Genomic DNA, 14,798 nt, shown 5'->3' with positions numbered 1-14,798 from the left:
GAAGAAAGCAAACAATTATAGACAAATCGTCTCCACACATAGACCAGGACTCTGAATACAGAGGAAGGTCGGCTGTCTCTCTTTGTGAAAGACAAAGCAACTATGTCACTGCTTAGAAGTTATCAGTTATTGTTATCAGTATTATATTATCTAAAGCTTGCAAAAGTGAGAAAAAAAATCCAAATTAATACAACCTGGGCCTCATCACCTAGCACATGAAGCACGGGGATCCCACACCCCTACGTGGTGTGTCCACACATGGTGGGCCTTCCCCACTTCCCACTGATTCCACATTCCATCCTCAGGGATGTATTTTAAAGGTAAGAGTGGTTCTAGCAGGCAGTGCTGCCCCGTGGCCACACTGGGACATGTCCCCTCCAGAAGCAGGAGTTCCTCTTAATCCCACTGGTTGCCCAGTGTTGCACCAGTTATAATGTTTATTAATATTCAACAGCTCTTCAGGATGTGTTCTCTGAAAAGGGAAGCTGGAGATTTCCATGTCTGCTGATTTGCAGCAGTTTTCCTTCTTACTGCTCTTTGGCAAGCCAGCAAAGAGGCAATTTTCCTTGGAATTCCACACCCAGTGCCAAGTATTCCCACATCCAGGCACAAAGCTGGGCACAACCAGTGTAATTTCTAACTCAGTAATTTATTCAAAGCTCTGTTTTATGAAGCTTTGAAGTGGATGGCTTTGCAGAGAACCTGCCATTTAAAGCTGCAAAATTAAGGCAGCAAGGAATGAATCAACTGCTACAGGAATCATGAGAAAGTTTTCCTGGACAGTCTGACCCAGGATGAGTTTTGTATTCATATTAAAATGCAGTTAAACTGAGAAGCTATTGAAGTTATTTTTTCAAGAACAAATTATGTCCTTTCAAAGGCAATACTCTTTAAAACACTACATTTAGTTTCCATTAATTGTTTTTAGGTAAGTTAAAAGTGAAATTATAAAATTAATCCATGAAAAAAATAAAATGCTTGCTTTGTAATATTTCATGTGCCTGTCTCTTGTTTAAAACTCAAAACTGGGAAACACCAAAATTACCATATTTATAGATATTGGGAAGGGCTCTCACAGAAAATATGTGTGGCATTTATTTACATTTTTTTGCCACAGTGTTTTCATTAATAGCAGGGGTTCAGACTTGAGAAATTCTCCATATTCCAGCACATCCAACTTCACTAAGCACTCCAGCAGACCTTTAGTTCCAAGTAGGATAATAACCACACTGTTCAAAACCTTGCCACGTTTGGCTGCTGGCATCTAATGTGTTTCAGTACAAGGCAGTTGGGATTTACCAGTTGATATTCAAGTGTTGGAATCTCAAAATTAGTCCTCAGAAGCAGTTTAGCCAAGATGGATGACAGGGTACGAGTGCTGCTCACAGCCTGACCACAGCTATTCTCACAGAGCTGCTGCAGTTACATTCAGGTAAGGAGGAGCTTCTCCTTGACTCCATTTTTGTACTCTGCTGTGTACATTATTTATAGGTACAAAGCTGGTCTCTTTAAAGACTTCTCTCTCTAGAGGCAGCTGGATAGTAGGCATTGTGTTAGAGGTCTTAAAACCCAAAAAATGAAAAAAGGATTTAACCCCCTAGCTGAATCATAAAAATTGTAAAAAAAAAATCATATTTTACTCATCTTTCCCATCCCTAGCAATTTAAGCATTTCCATTTCAGCACATGCTGAATTATGATTTTTTTTTCTGAAAGCTTAGTTTCCAAATGTCATAAGCACACTATGCTAATCTTTCATTCACTCTCCAGAAAATTAAGGCAGTCTAGCACCAAAAATAACCATAGGGTATAGTTTTGTGAGGCAGCAAAACTGACGTAATGGCTGCTCCCAAAAGGGAAGGTCATCTCTCTCTGCCCTGCCCTCACAGCAACACTGCTACTTCTCAGAGCCCATTTGAGAAATTAAACTAAAAAATAATTCTTCAGAAGGAAAAGTGCACATTTTTATTCTGGTTAAGCATCCTAAAGTTTCACAGAGGAGCCAGACAAATATTAACACCCTGAAGAATGGGCTGTCACTACAGCAGCTCAGGAGTTGCCTTCCACAGCCAGCCTGGCTGCAGGGATGACCTTCTGGGAATTGGGCAGTGGGGACACAGCTGGGGTTGCAGCCACTTAAGCCATCTAATTTTATTTTGCTCATATTTGTGAGTCAATCCCCTTGAGTGGCCAAAGAAGGATGGCGTGACCATCCTTCAAAGTGTTTTGAGCAAGCCGTAACAGAATGGCTGTAACCAGTGGGACTTCTGGTGGGTACATCCATTGTTTAACAGCACTCAATCTGAGGATCATCCCTGTTGTAAAAACACTGAAGTGTTCACACAGGCATGAGTAACATCTGCTGCCCATAGCTGCATGCAAAATTGTCTACTAGAGTGCAATTGTATAAACTGGAGGCAGCTTCTTGGACACATACAAGAAGCAGAATGGGAAGCAGGCTAGCAGGTTCAGCCACATTGTTCATTACTTCTCTAGGATTTCAAAGAATCCTGGCTTTCAGACAATTCTGGATCGCCTCCTGCTTCCTAGGATCATAACAGGGACCACAGAGAAATCCACACAAACACCTACCAAGGTGCTCTTGCACAAATTCTCCTGCTGCACAGGCAGTCCAGCCTGACTTACACAGGGAATTGCATCGGTCACTGCTTGCAGTGGACTTTGACCTCTGGAAGACAAATGACAAAAAGCTCAATCCACAAATCCCAAGCACTTTTTATCTTGTTATACAACACAACAGTCACAAGGCTGCTAGTCACATTTCATTCTCATTTCATTTGGATACCAAGCAGGTATTTTGAAACAGGAATTAAGAAAAAAAATTATTACTTTTTAAATGTGGGTTGGGTATGTCTGCATTTGGTACATGGGGACTCCTCTGCTTGTGTTTGCACTCAGGATCTCAAACTTAGCAACGCTCAGCACTGACAGAACACCAGATCTGGAGGGGTTATTGTAACTGCTGCTTCATTTTGTGACACAGGGCAATGATGGTTGACTACAAGATCAGGGATTGGGAAGAGCCCTTGTCTGAAGGAAATTTAAAAAGACTGGAACCATTCACCTTGGAGAGAGTGAATCAGAAAGAACATAGTGAAGGTATTGCAGAATGCATAGCTTAGAGATAGCAGCTGGAGAACTTTTGTTCACCTTATCTCAAAACATAGGAATGCAGGAACATGAACGGGGAAAAAAATTGTAAATGAAAAGATAAGCAACCACCTTTTAATGTTTTGCATAAAATATATATCAGGATTCACTGATAAGCTACATAGTGAAGAGCAAAGTATTATTAGTTTTCTCAATGAATGGGCATAATCCAGCTAAAAGTAAATATTTGACATCTAAAATAGAGATTTTGTTAGGATTACTATTATTTGGAGCACAAGTGAGCTTATACCTCTTGGGATTTAAGAGGCTATTTCTGCCAGGTATCTAGGGCCTGGGGAGCCCAAATAGAAGCAGGGTGAAGAAGTTACTTTTGAAAACTCATCTCCTCTGAAAAAATCATGGACTGAATACAAATGAGACAACTGATGGGCTCTAGTTGGGGAGGAAAACAGACTGACTGTCAGGGCAAGCAATGGGCACTGTGCAGCAGATGCCTGTTAACATCCCAATTCCACAGGAGTTCCTGCATCCTCAGCTTACTGGAGCTGTGTTCTATTTTATACAATTCAGGTATTTTTGTTACTTAGTGAGGACTGCAGGAGTCAAAGGCTAACCCTTGCCTGTATTTAGACCTACTTCCTTATCTTGGAATCTGGTCCACAGTGCCACTCTCATTCTCCCACACAGTTTCTGTACTTCACTGCTTACCTACTCATGAGGACTGAATTCCAGGACAAAGGCTGTTGTTCACAGCAAAGGGTTTATGGAACAGCTATTCTGGCATAGCTCCCCAGGTGGAGATACAGTTCATATAGGCAAAGGAACTCACTAAATCATCTCCTTAAAAGGCAAGCTACACCATCAGAATAAATCATCTCCACATCTTGGTTTTTTGCATGCCATTACTGCTGCAGGGTTAAGTCTGGGATTTTTACATTCCAACCTGCGTAACTGTTCTGGCAAAACTAATAGTTCCTTGACCAGGAAAGGGCTGATGCACCAGGAAACAAAACAACAACCACCAAACAAACAAAACACACCAATAAAAAAGATATTGCCTTATTTTCTTAACTGCATTTTTTGGTAGGTGTTGAAAGGAAGAATGAAGGAATGAGCCACAAGCACTGGCTCTATTAACAATGGGAAGGGGAACTGTGTCCAAAAGTTACCTCTGGGGTGGAGAAAAGCAGCGGAACAGCAGTACACAGCAACCCTTACAAAAGGGTTTATTTACTACATGTATGAAACAAAAATATGATGTCCTAATGAATTTATAGTGGAGCCCAAGTAAAATCTAAAGACATATAACTGAACCAGAATTCTAGACATAAGACCACCCCCCCCCACACTAATTCATTCATCAAGTCCAATTAATAATATTCACTCTTCATTATCATCTTTTCACTGCAATAGACCTCATGTCAGCCCCAGGAAAGGATGTGAGTCAATCCTTGACTAAATGCCTCTGATTCATTAAGGAACCAACACATATAAAATCACTTAAGATTGAAAAATGCTAAGGTTTGCCTCACTGATAATTTTCTAATGGCTGCTAAGATTGGGTTAATGGGAGAAAGACGAGAGAGAACAGCACTACATCGCTATGGAAACTAGAATTTTCAAAATAAACACCTTTGCAGAACTGAGGTTGCAGATCTAAAATATCTTGGTTTTGATGCCACCTCCCTTTACCATGAGATCCAGCCAGGCTGACCAGTCAGGCATAGGGAAAAAGCTTGCATGTGGTGACAGAAGATATCCCATGGCTGATGTTCCTTATTCTGGTGTAGGTATGGGCTCTGAATGAAAACTTCAGTGACTGATTTGTTACCTGTACACTTTTGGGGGTCTTTCTGCCCCACAGCCTGTCTGGCCAGGCCAATGCAAAATGAATCCATACCACTTCAGATGGGAAGTGTTACCTTTATCCCACTATACTGATAATCCTAAGTATTTGCAGTCTTTTTTTAATATGTAGAGATATATATATATCAAGTGAACTATGAAACATGATGTTTACAGCTTTGTGAAGTTCAATTCCCTTACTCACCCTGGGAAACTCCTTACCCTGGAAATGGCTCTGCAGCAGTTACTGTTTAAGGGTATCCATTCCTTTGCTTCCTGTTAGTCACAAATGGAAAATACAGTGGGTAACTTCTCCACTTGTGCCTGGGCAAAGGTTTTCTCATTTTAGACACAAACATACCTCCACACCCCACTTACCTTATATCATCTCACTGATTGCTGCTGTAAACAAGTCAAGGCTCTAGAAATGCTGACTCACAGTGCTAAGACTATGGGAAATATTTAGAGCTGCTAAAGAAGCAAGGCCCAGCAGGTTTCCTGCCCTTCCTCCTTATCTGCAAGCCCCTTGCCATGACAGGCTGTAATGAAGGACCTTGCTTCCTGAGAGGAGGCAAAGAGAAGGTACTTGCTTCCTAAAGATAGGCCAGATTCCTTTGAATTCACAGTTGCTAGCTAGTAATTGCAGGCAGGGGAAGACAACCCCCAGTGCTTACAACCAGAGGGCTACAAATCTTGAGAGATTAATGGCTCCTGGGTAGGTTTTCTTGCCCAATGCAGCATTGCTCACTTCTGTGCACTTCCTGGGACAGAGTCAAGTTCCTTTAAAATGCTTCAGTATCTGCTACAGAAGGCTGTTTCTTACCTATGGACTTTACTGAACCGGATTTATTACTGATTCCTGCCTTCAGCACAGCTGAGTCAGAGCAGACAGGCAAATCACTGTTTGCTTTGGGAGGGTTGGTACTGATCAGGACATGGGCAAGCAGCGTGGGGTGCAAATTCTGTTTCCGTGTGGGTGTGCCAGTGCAGGCAGGGAGAGGGACAGGGACTGGTGCTCACACTGAGCCAGGAGCCGTGGACAGAGGTGGGGAGAGTGAGGAGATTTGGGCTATCTCGACAGGAGCCAGTCTGGGTGCATTCTGCCTGTGTTAGCACACTGCTGCGCCCAAACTAATCGCCTCTGGATCTTATCCAAACGACAAGCTGAGTGCCTACCACATCAACAGCCTGTTTTCCCCACTGGGAAAGGACCTGTTGCAAAAGGCAGAGCATTTAAAGAAACAACAAAGTTTTATACCCACACAATTCATGGGGCAAATAACTTCAGAAAGCCTAAGGAGCATGGAGCCCTTATGACCAGCTGGGGATGGGCAGGTTGCAGTGCTGCTGCCTCCTCCTCCCATTACCTACGCAGCTCATTTGCAAAGAAGCAGAGACTGATGAGCTACATTTACAAGCTGGGCAGGGCAGACCAAGGAACAGCTCTCACTGAAGGGAAGGAGCAGGCTGTGGTGAGAAATTACAGTGCTCAGAAATGACTGTACTAACTGGTCATGATGAAAGCATTGAGTTGATTTCACCTAAAACCTGTTCTAACTGCAGTCTGCAATTAATGTGGCCTGTAGCATCTAAATGCACTAGAAGCACACAAGTAGGGATGCAGAGCTCCCTTTTCTATTGGCAGCTGACTTCCAGCTGCACATCAAATGAAATTCTCAGCAAGCTGATCATGCGCATAATTCTGTCTATACTTGTCAATATGGAGATGTATTTGGCTGAAGTCTCCCCCTTGTGAGGCAACAGGAGCCATTTTAAATAGGTGGGGACAGAGGCTGGTCCTACAAGACTCACACTACTTTAAGAGAACAGTAACTATAGTGCTTTTGCCCTATTTACAGTGCTTACTCAAAGCAAACCTGAGGTCTTATCAGTCCTTCTGATAGTGACAGTGAAGGTGGCTCAGTGTGAAGATGGCCCTGCATGAAGAATAGATTGGATCATAAATGCAGAACAGCTGCTTAAGCAGAACACCAGGAAAAGAAGCAATGATGTTGCTGGGCAGAGAAAAGCATTGCAAGAGCACACACATAGCCTCCTTCCTCCACAGGCACATGCGCACTGCAATCACTCAGTCACATTTCTCTCCAGCTTCCTGGTAGCAGCATCAGCAAGTGCTTTCTGTCACATCTGACTGGCTACAGGACGCTGTCCTCATCTGACAGTATTGACCTGGCCTCGATTTTTCACATTTTTGTTGTCTCCTTCCCCTCTTTCAGCACTATGAAAGCACCAGGCATGAAACCTGCAGCACAAAGGAAATTCTCACTAGCACAGCCTGCTGCAGTACACTTACCTCAGCAGCACAGGAGCTGCAGGCATGGCAAACCTCACATAACCTACATTAGATTCCCATAATGTTCCAAATCAGGCATTTAACTTCCAGACTTGGCTGAGACTCATCTCCATGGCCAGACTTAGTATACACAACAGAGACTAAAACTCTGAGGATCATGGTGTGCAGCTTTGCTCCTTTGGTAAAATGTAATGCTCTACAAAAACAGACAGTTCGACCCCATAAAAACAGCCTATTTTTGGCCCAAGAACAAATATCGAAATCCCCCTAGAACTAAGGGCTATCCAGATTTCTCCACATGCAAATTGCACTGTAAAAGATCAGCTCTCTGGTTGAATGGCCACAGCAAAACACACTTGACATTGCCATGGCCTAGCTTCTGATCTGCCGCTGGCCAGAGGTGATGTCATGGGCTGTGATCACTGTCTGGAAATGAGGAGCAAGAAACGCTGCATTGGCTGGCCAGCCCATCCAGTGACACATCCTGACATGGGCCACAAGGAGACAGGAACAGACTGATAACTTTCAAACATCATGGAAACAAAAACCCCAGGGAGAAGTTGTCTGGGTATGAGCACACTAACTTGACCAGCAGCAGTGGGTCTGCCCACGCCTTTGACACTTTAGCCCATCTCTTCCTAGTCCCTTCCCACCCCTTATCACCTCTCTTTCCTCAAGGCTTTTCAGCTAAACTGCTGCTGTCTCTACTTTGTTTATCCAGTTCTACCTGCACTGAACAGGAGCAAGAGTGCTCTCCCCCTGATGTCATCACCACCTTTGAGAAAAAAGCTGACCTGCAAGCTATTTTTAGCCACATTGTAAAGTTGTGGATCTATTTTGGTCACATCTCTGTATGAAAGCTGCAGGATGCTGACAGGCTCAATGATTGCCTAGGGCAACAGGGGCTTTAACTGGGAACGGGCACAGCTTGCAACTTTGCATTAAAGCTTCTGTGCCCTTCCCATGCCATAGGAGTCTTTAGACCAAGATTTGATTTCCCTTCCTTTTAGAAAAGGGTAGCACACCTTCCTGAATTCTGCTGGATACCAGCGGCTCTGCAAGGCCTTTGGAGTGAGGGCCTCTACTATTTCCAGTACTGCAGAAGGTACTATTTATTCTGTGGGCTCCCTCAGTCCCATTTGCCTCATTCCCTAGGTGCAATTATGAGTTCACAAAAACACTGGACAAGATTTTATCAATCTTCCTTTGAATCAGACCTCTGTAAAAGATCAATAAACATTAGACTAGTGCCTGCTGAGAAGTCAGGGGCATATAACTCTATGTAGGTAAGAGGAAGAACAGAAAGGAATCATTTGCATAGCAACATGTTGTTCTGAATACAGAGTAATTCCTGGGAGCTCTGGGGTACGTCCAGGGCATCGGGCAGAAGGTGCCTGGTCTAGACAGTTGTTTTCTCTGGAGTGCCCAAGGGTTGGCTGCCAAGTTTGCTGGGGCTCTGTAGCAAGTGAAAAGCACAGGCAAAGTAAAAGTCAAGGGAACTGGATTTAATAGAATTAAGCCCAGAGATACAAAAGGAATCTTGAAGGATATGAGGTAAATGAGAGGAGAGAAAAAAACCCAAACAAACTGGTGTGTTTAGGACAGAGAAAAATGAGTCAGATCTATAAAGAAGGAACAAGAGAGTAACTATATGACAGTTTATGAACAGCTGTCATCCAGCCCTCCCAGAAAATGTGCCTTAGGACTACTGCTGTCTGCAGCTACAGTGCATGTTTTCCCAAGACACCTCAGTGGTGTTAACAATTCCACACCTTCCTCATTTGGAACAAACCCCTGATGCAGCAAGAAGAATCAGAATTTATCAAGTCAGATTTCAAAGTATCTCTCCTGTATTTTTCCTCACAATGTTCTTCTAAAGGTGATTTGTTAACAGTTCTTACACTAAAACCTACATCCTGATTCTAAGGTGAGCCACTCCTTACTTCACTGATGCAACTTGCACCTGCTTTCATGAGTCAGCACAAGCCACATATCTCCTCCACAGCCAGATCAGTGCCTGCTAACAGGATGAACCGTCCCAGGCAAACACTGGTGACCTGTTGCAAACAGATTTGATATGCAGACCATCACTGTATTTCACTGGGTATTTCAGCAGAAGGAGCTGGTTTAACTCATTTGGTCCCACACAAGCACTAATCTGTGTTATACACTTTGCAATCTTCATGCCAGGAAAATCAGCTGGCCATTAACTAATATCTTATGACATGTAAATTAAAACTAGCTTAATAAGAATTTAACTTTTTAGTCAATAGGTGGAAATGACATGGACAGAATAGTATTGTTTAATATGCTGTTATTTTAGCAGGACAGAATGGAACTGTCACAGTTCACATCAGACACAGAGATGTGTCCAGCAGCAATATGTCAAGACCTGTTGGATCAAAAAGCTCAATGAAGTGTTTTGTGTTTCAGCTTCCCCCAGAGCTATGCACAAGACTAGCAGCAAGCATTACACAGTGAAAATGTTTTGGTCAGATGAAATAACATAGCAACATGTTGCATAATTCCCCTGCTGAGCTTAAGCAGCCTTTCTTTGGGACACTGCACAAGCAGGATAACAAATACAGCACAAGAGTGTCTGACAGAACAGATAATCTATCAGCTCCTGTATGGTGGACCCATGCTCCTGATAGCAGAATTTTGCTGGTGTAGCGAGTAACTACTTCACCTTTCATGATCTCTCTAGATTCTTAGTTTTCATCCATTATCATCTTATTGTGAGAGCATTACTGGCATCATCACTTGTGTCAACTGATTATTTAATGGAGATATCCTATCACCATCTCCCCAATGTAGATATTTTTCTATTAAATATCAAGAAACTGATTTTTTTTTTTAATATCCTACACCTGATCTATTTTCCGATGTGAAAACACCAGGCATACAGTAACAAATCACATGCAGCTCACCCCATAGACGTAGACAGGGGCTGTCCACCAATTGTGTGGATCCCGGCAAGAGCACACACCACGCTGGAGCTGACGACTGCAGTTGTTCCCAATCTCCTCTAGGGAGTGCAGTCGGAAAGGAAGAGACGGAACTGCAGTGCACATGCCAGCTGGGAATCGGTGACTCAGGATATTCAGTCACAAATGGTGTCTGTCCATTTCCAGCTGAAGGCAGGGAGGAGCAACGAGGTTTGAGCTTGACCTAAGAGCAGAATTCTACCAGAACCCCAGCTATGCTTCATTGTGTGAGAGAAAGGTCTTGATACTAAAAATCAAGATGTAAATCAAGCAATAGGACTTCAAATACTAGATCAATAATTTAAGCCAACATCCTCACAGCTGAATGCAGCATGGACAACACTTTTATGGGGATTGCATCTCTTATGGCCTAGTACATCACGATGTGCATCCATCAGATCATCCAGCAAAGGTATGCCTAGTCTCCAAACATCATCCAGGCCTTGGTCTCTGCACAAAGAACATCGGACATTATTTTTTAGAACTAGATCTATTTTGTGTGCATGGTGCACAGTGCTTAGTACTGGTAACTGGGCAGACCCATCAACTTATTTCCCTATGGATTCACAAAACAGCTAAGGAGATATAGCACCTGTCTGATCTCTGTGGCAAAGAATCATGGATAAAAAGGCCTAAGGTCACCTATTTTTTCCTCACACATGATATGCATGCATTGATTCTGTGACCTGCTACACCTTCCTTAAAGAAGGACTAGAATGTAAAATATATCTACTCAGGATTTTTGCCCTCTTCCCCTATCCCAAAATAATAACAATCCATGTTCCCAGACTCAAGATAAAAAACTGTTAAGAACTACAGAGGTCATACTACCATCTACCCAAGGCAAAGCTTAAGAGAAGAAAGTCATCAGGTAAGAGTCTGTGCAGGAGGGACATACATACATTCAGACAGATGCCAGAGTTGATCCCAAGCGCAGCAGAGGATGTTGATCCCAAGCACAGCAGTAACTTGCTACAAAGTTACTGACACTCTGTGACAAAGCAGGTCTGTAGAACCAGTGAGGAGCTGCAGCTTTGAGAAACCAAGAGACAGTAACTGTTGCTGCCTATGGACAAAGTTTCCAGGCTGGCACAGACAACTTTGACACATACAGAAATTACCTACAGCAAAACAGGAGCAGACATTCACATGTCCTTAGGACAGCAACCAGACCAACAGTCAGGGATTTCACTTTCAGTTTGAGTAGCAGCAGATGTCTGCATACCAGAAGCCCCACTACTGACATAAGAAAAAAACAAAGAAAAGTCTGTAGACACTGTGATAAAAAGGAACCATCAGCTCTTTCTTGTCCTTGCAAATAACAGAGCATCTCCTCCCTGACATGTCCCATTTACTCTTAAATTTTCCCACCAGCATTGATTTCTGTTGCTGTCTTGAATAATACAGGTGTTTTTTTTTTTAATGAAAGCAGGGAAAGGCAGGCTTAGCACCAAGAGATCCTCAGAAATCTGCAAGAATATTCCTGGTGAGGGCATAATTGATTTCCAGGGAGATGTTTATGATGTATGCATTATCACAATCTCAGAACTTCATTCCCCACCTATTTAGGATTCCCACATTGGATTACAACCTGCCTTCACATAAGAGATGCTGAAGCTTTCAATGAGGTCACGCCAGACTCTGACAAGCACTGACGGGTGAGTCATGCTGCAGTAGCCAGAGATACTAGCAACACATTTGTTAATCTGTATGCAGTCTAACTCTTTTTTTGGTCTAGAATCTTATTCAAGGGTGAAATACAATGTCTCAGAGATAGGTGACTGCAGAATTGCTGAAGAGCAAGGCCACAGTTTCACAACTGTTTTATGGATTATAAGAATCAGTGCCTGGAAGCAAGTTTACAACACTGAAAAATGTTGTTTTACATATAAAATCTATAACACATGAGATCAAGATCCAGATAGGGTCAACAGCAGAGCTGCTCATGGCAGACCACTGGAAAAGCCACCATGCTAATATGAACTCTAGGAGTTCTCAGAAGAGTTCCACCAACTCTTGTCCAGCAGTTCCAGTCATCCTCTCCAGCAAACTCTTCCAGAGACTACCTCCCTGTACCATAGTCAGCTGGTGTAAATACACATCCCTACACCAGCCAGTCTAGGACAAAGGCCAGGGTAGTCACAGCACTGTCAGGCTGGGGTCTGAGCTGAGATAGCCAGCACTAACCCAGCATGGTCAGGCACAGAACACACTCTTCTGCTGACTCAGCTACAAGGTAAAACCTGTGGAGAAGGATAGGATCAGACAACAGCAACTTCTTGAACCACCACGGCAAAATTCTCCATGGAAGCTTTGGAAATGAGGCAAAAAGGATAAAGAAAACCATGGAACAAGTGAGATATAGGGAATAAGTGCATGATAGCAGAAAAAAATTTCTTCATCTTGGCTAAACTACTGGACAGCCAGGAAAAAGAACCAATAATAAAGAGAAGAGACTAAGTAAATCTAAAAGAAATCCCGCAGATGGAGAACAAAGAAATTAAATGCTGTTGTATTTTCATTGCTGTGAAGCTAAATTAAGCTTCCTAAGACAAGCAGAGAAATAATTGGTTTAGATTTCTATTCAGAAGACAGCATGAGCAGCAAGTGCCAGTGGAACAACTAACAAAAGGTGTCTTCCCTCAAAGAAAGCAAGCCAGCAGATTGCATAACTGAAATGAGTTTCCTCCCAGTTTCACATTATTAGTCACCTTTCTCCCTTCTCTGCCAAAGGCCTCTTACCCATCCATCCAAGGACCAGAGCCAAGGCCTTTCCCGTGCTGCTTCTCTCCATCAGTCACTCTTTAAGATCAAGGACTCTGTAATACTGGTCCTGGTACCCATTGCAGGTACTCTGAACCAATGCTAGAGTAAAACCCCCTTCAGCCCTGCTGTTGGGAAAAAATCTGGGATACCTGAACAGACTCTCCTTGTTGTCAGCTGTCATGGCCTAAAAAACAGTTCCAAAATTCTGAGAACATTTCAAAGGAAATTTATTGCAAAGACCCATTGAAGAGCCCTCACTAGCAGAAGCCATGCTACCTAGAGTCCCTTGGAAACCTGTTTGACTTAGGTGGAAATGACCTACTGGCATTTATTTGTAATTGCCCAGCATGGCAGTGGTTGGGGAAGGAAAAGCTGTTGAGTCACACTGCAAGCCACTTTTCCACTTTTGTCTGGTTTCCCAGAGGGCAGAGTCAGAAGGCTGAGATTCTGTTTATGTCTCTGACACTCATTTCCCATATGACCTTGGCAAGTACTTCTTCTTGTGCCACCATTTCCCCATTTCCTAATAGCTAAAACCACTCAACTCATGGAACAATCATAAGTGCACAGCAAGGAGCATCTAATAAAAGGTAAGAGAAGAGTGAAGTATTATAATTGTTGTCATAGAATACAAAAGCAGTTACGTAATAATGTCAGTATTGCTTCATTTTTGTCCTTACAACACAAACTGTCAGAGGGACACTGCCTGACACGGTATCTTCATCCCAGTGGAAGTACCCAAGCATTTACATCATTGATACAAAACCAGATTGTTGTAATCTGGAAGACTCTACCTCGTTTATTTTGACCAGCCTTTCTCTAGAACATGTTTTTCCTGTATAACCTCATAACCCATAATAATGGCCCAAACTGCACTATAGGAATGATGGCAGGTTTCATGTGCTGGTAAAATCAAAACAATTCCTCACTTGTGCATTGCACAACTAGTCGCTCACTAGAACACACAAGTGCTTATCTTCTCTGCAAGCAGAAAACAAACTGAAAGTTAGTTTCTAAATTAGTACATCATACATACAAAGAACACTTTCTAAAAATCTCAATGGCATGAAAGAATTAAATTGGCTAAATTACATCCGGCCTGTACGATAACAAGTTTCTAAGAAAAAGCATTGATAACTGCTGTCCACAGCTGCTATATAATTAATAACTAAATTCCTCTGCTTCAAGTTCTACGATTTCTTCTAAAATTTACAGTTGTTTGCTTAAGAATGGCCAGATTCAAGCAGCATTTGGACTAAAGGCTGAGTAAGGCATGGCTGTAATTACAGCACCTGAAACTGTGCCCTAATCACACTCTTATCTTTCTTATCTACTGCAAGTATTTATAAAGCAATGATTACTGTTCTAGGCCCCATCACTGCTCTGAGTTAGTTCTGAACCAGCACCTTCATATTGCCGTAAGAAGCTTACACTGCTTGAACTGGTGTCATTCTGCTGAGACAGAAAGCCAAGCTTCCCATCACTTCAAGTCATTAAAAAAAATAAACTATGACACCTCTACAGGAGCAGGGGTGTTAACCCCAACGTCCTGGCCAAACTCCCCGCTCGAGTAATTACAATGTGCCTTGAATAAATTCTTGCCACAGTTTCCGTTGGACTTGGTATTGTTCTCTGCTTCCTCTCCTACAATATCATGGAGAGCTGGTGCATGCTCTTAAAGGTCCTGTCCATGTTGGAATGTCATATGGGCCTACTCCAGGGCCAGCTCTACAGCAGCACATTGGGAGCAATGTG

This window comes from Fringilla coelebs (assembly GCF_963513975.1).
Source record: "Fringilla coelebs genome assembly, chromosome: 20".
Classification (NCBI taxonomy): domain Eukaryota; kingdom Metazoa; phylum Chordata; class Aves; order Passeriformes; family Fringillidae; genus Fringilla; species Fringilla coelebs.
This window is presented reverse-complemented; position numbering follows the sequence as displayed.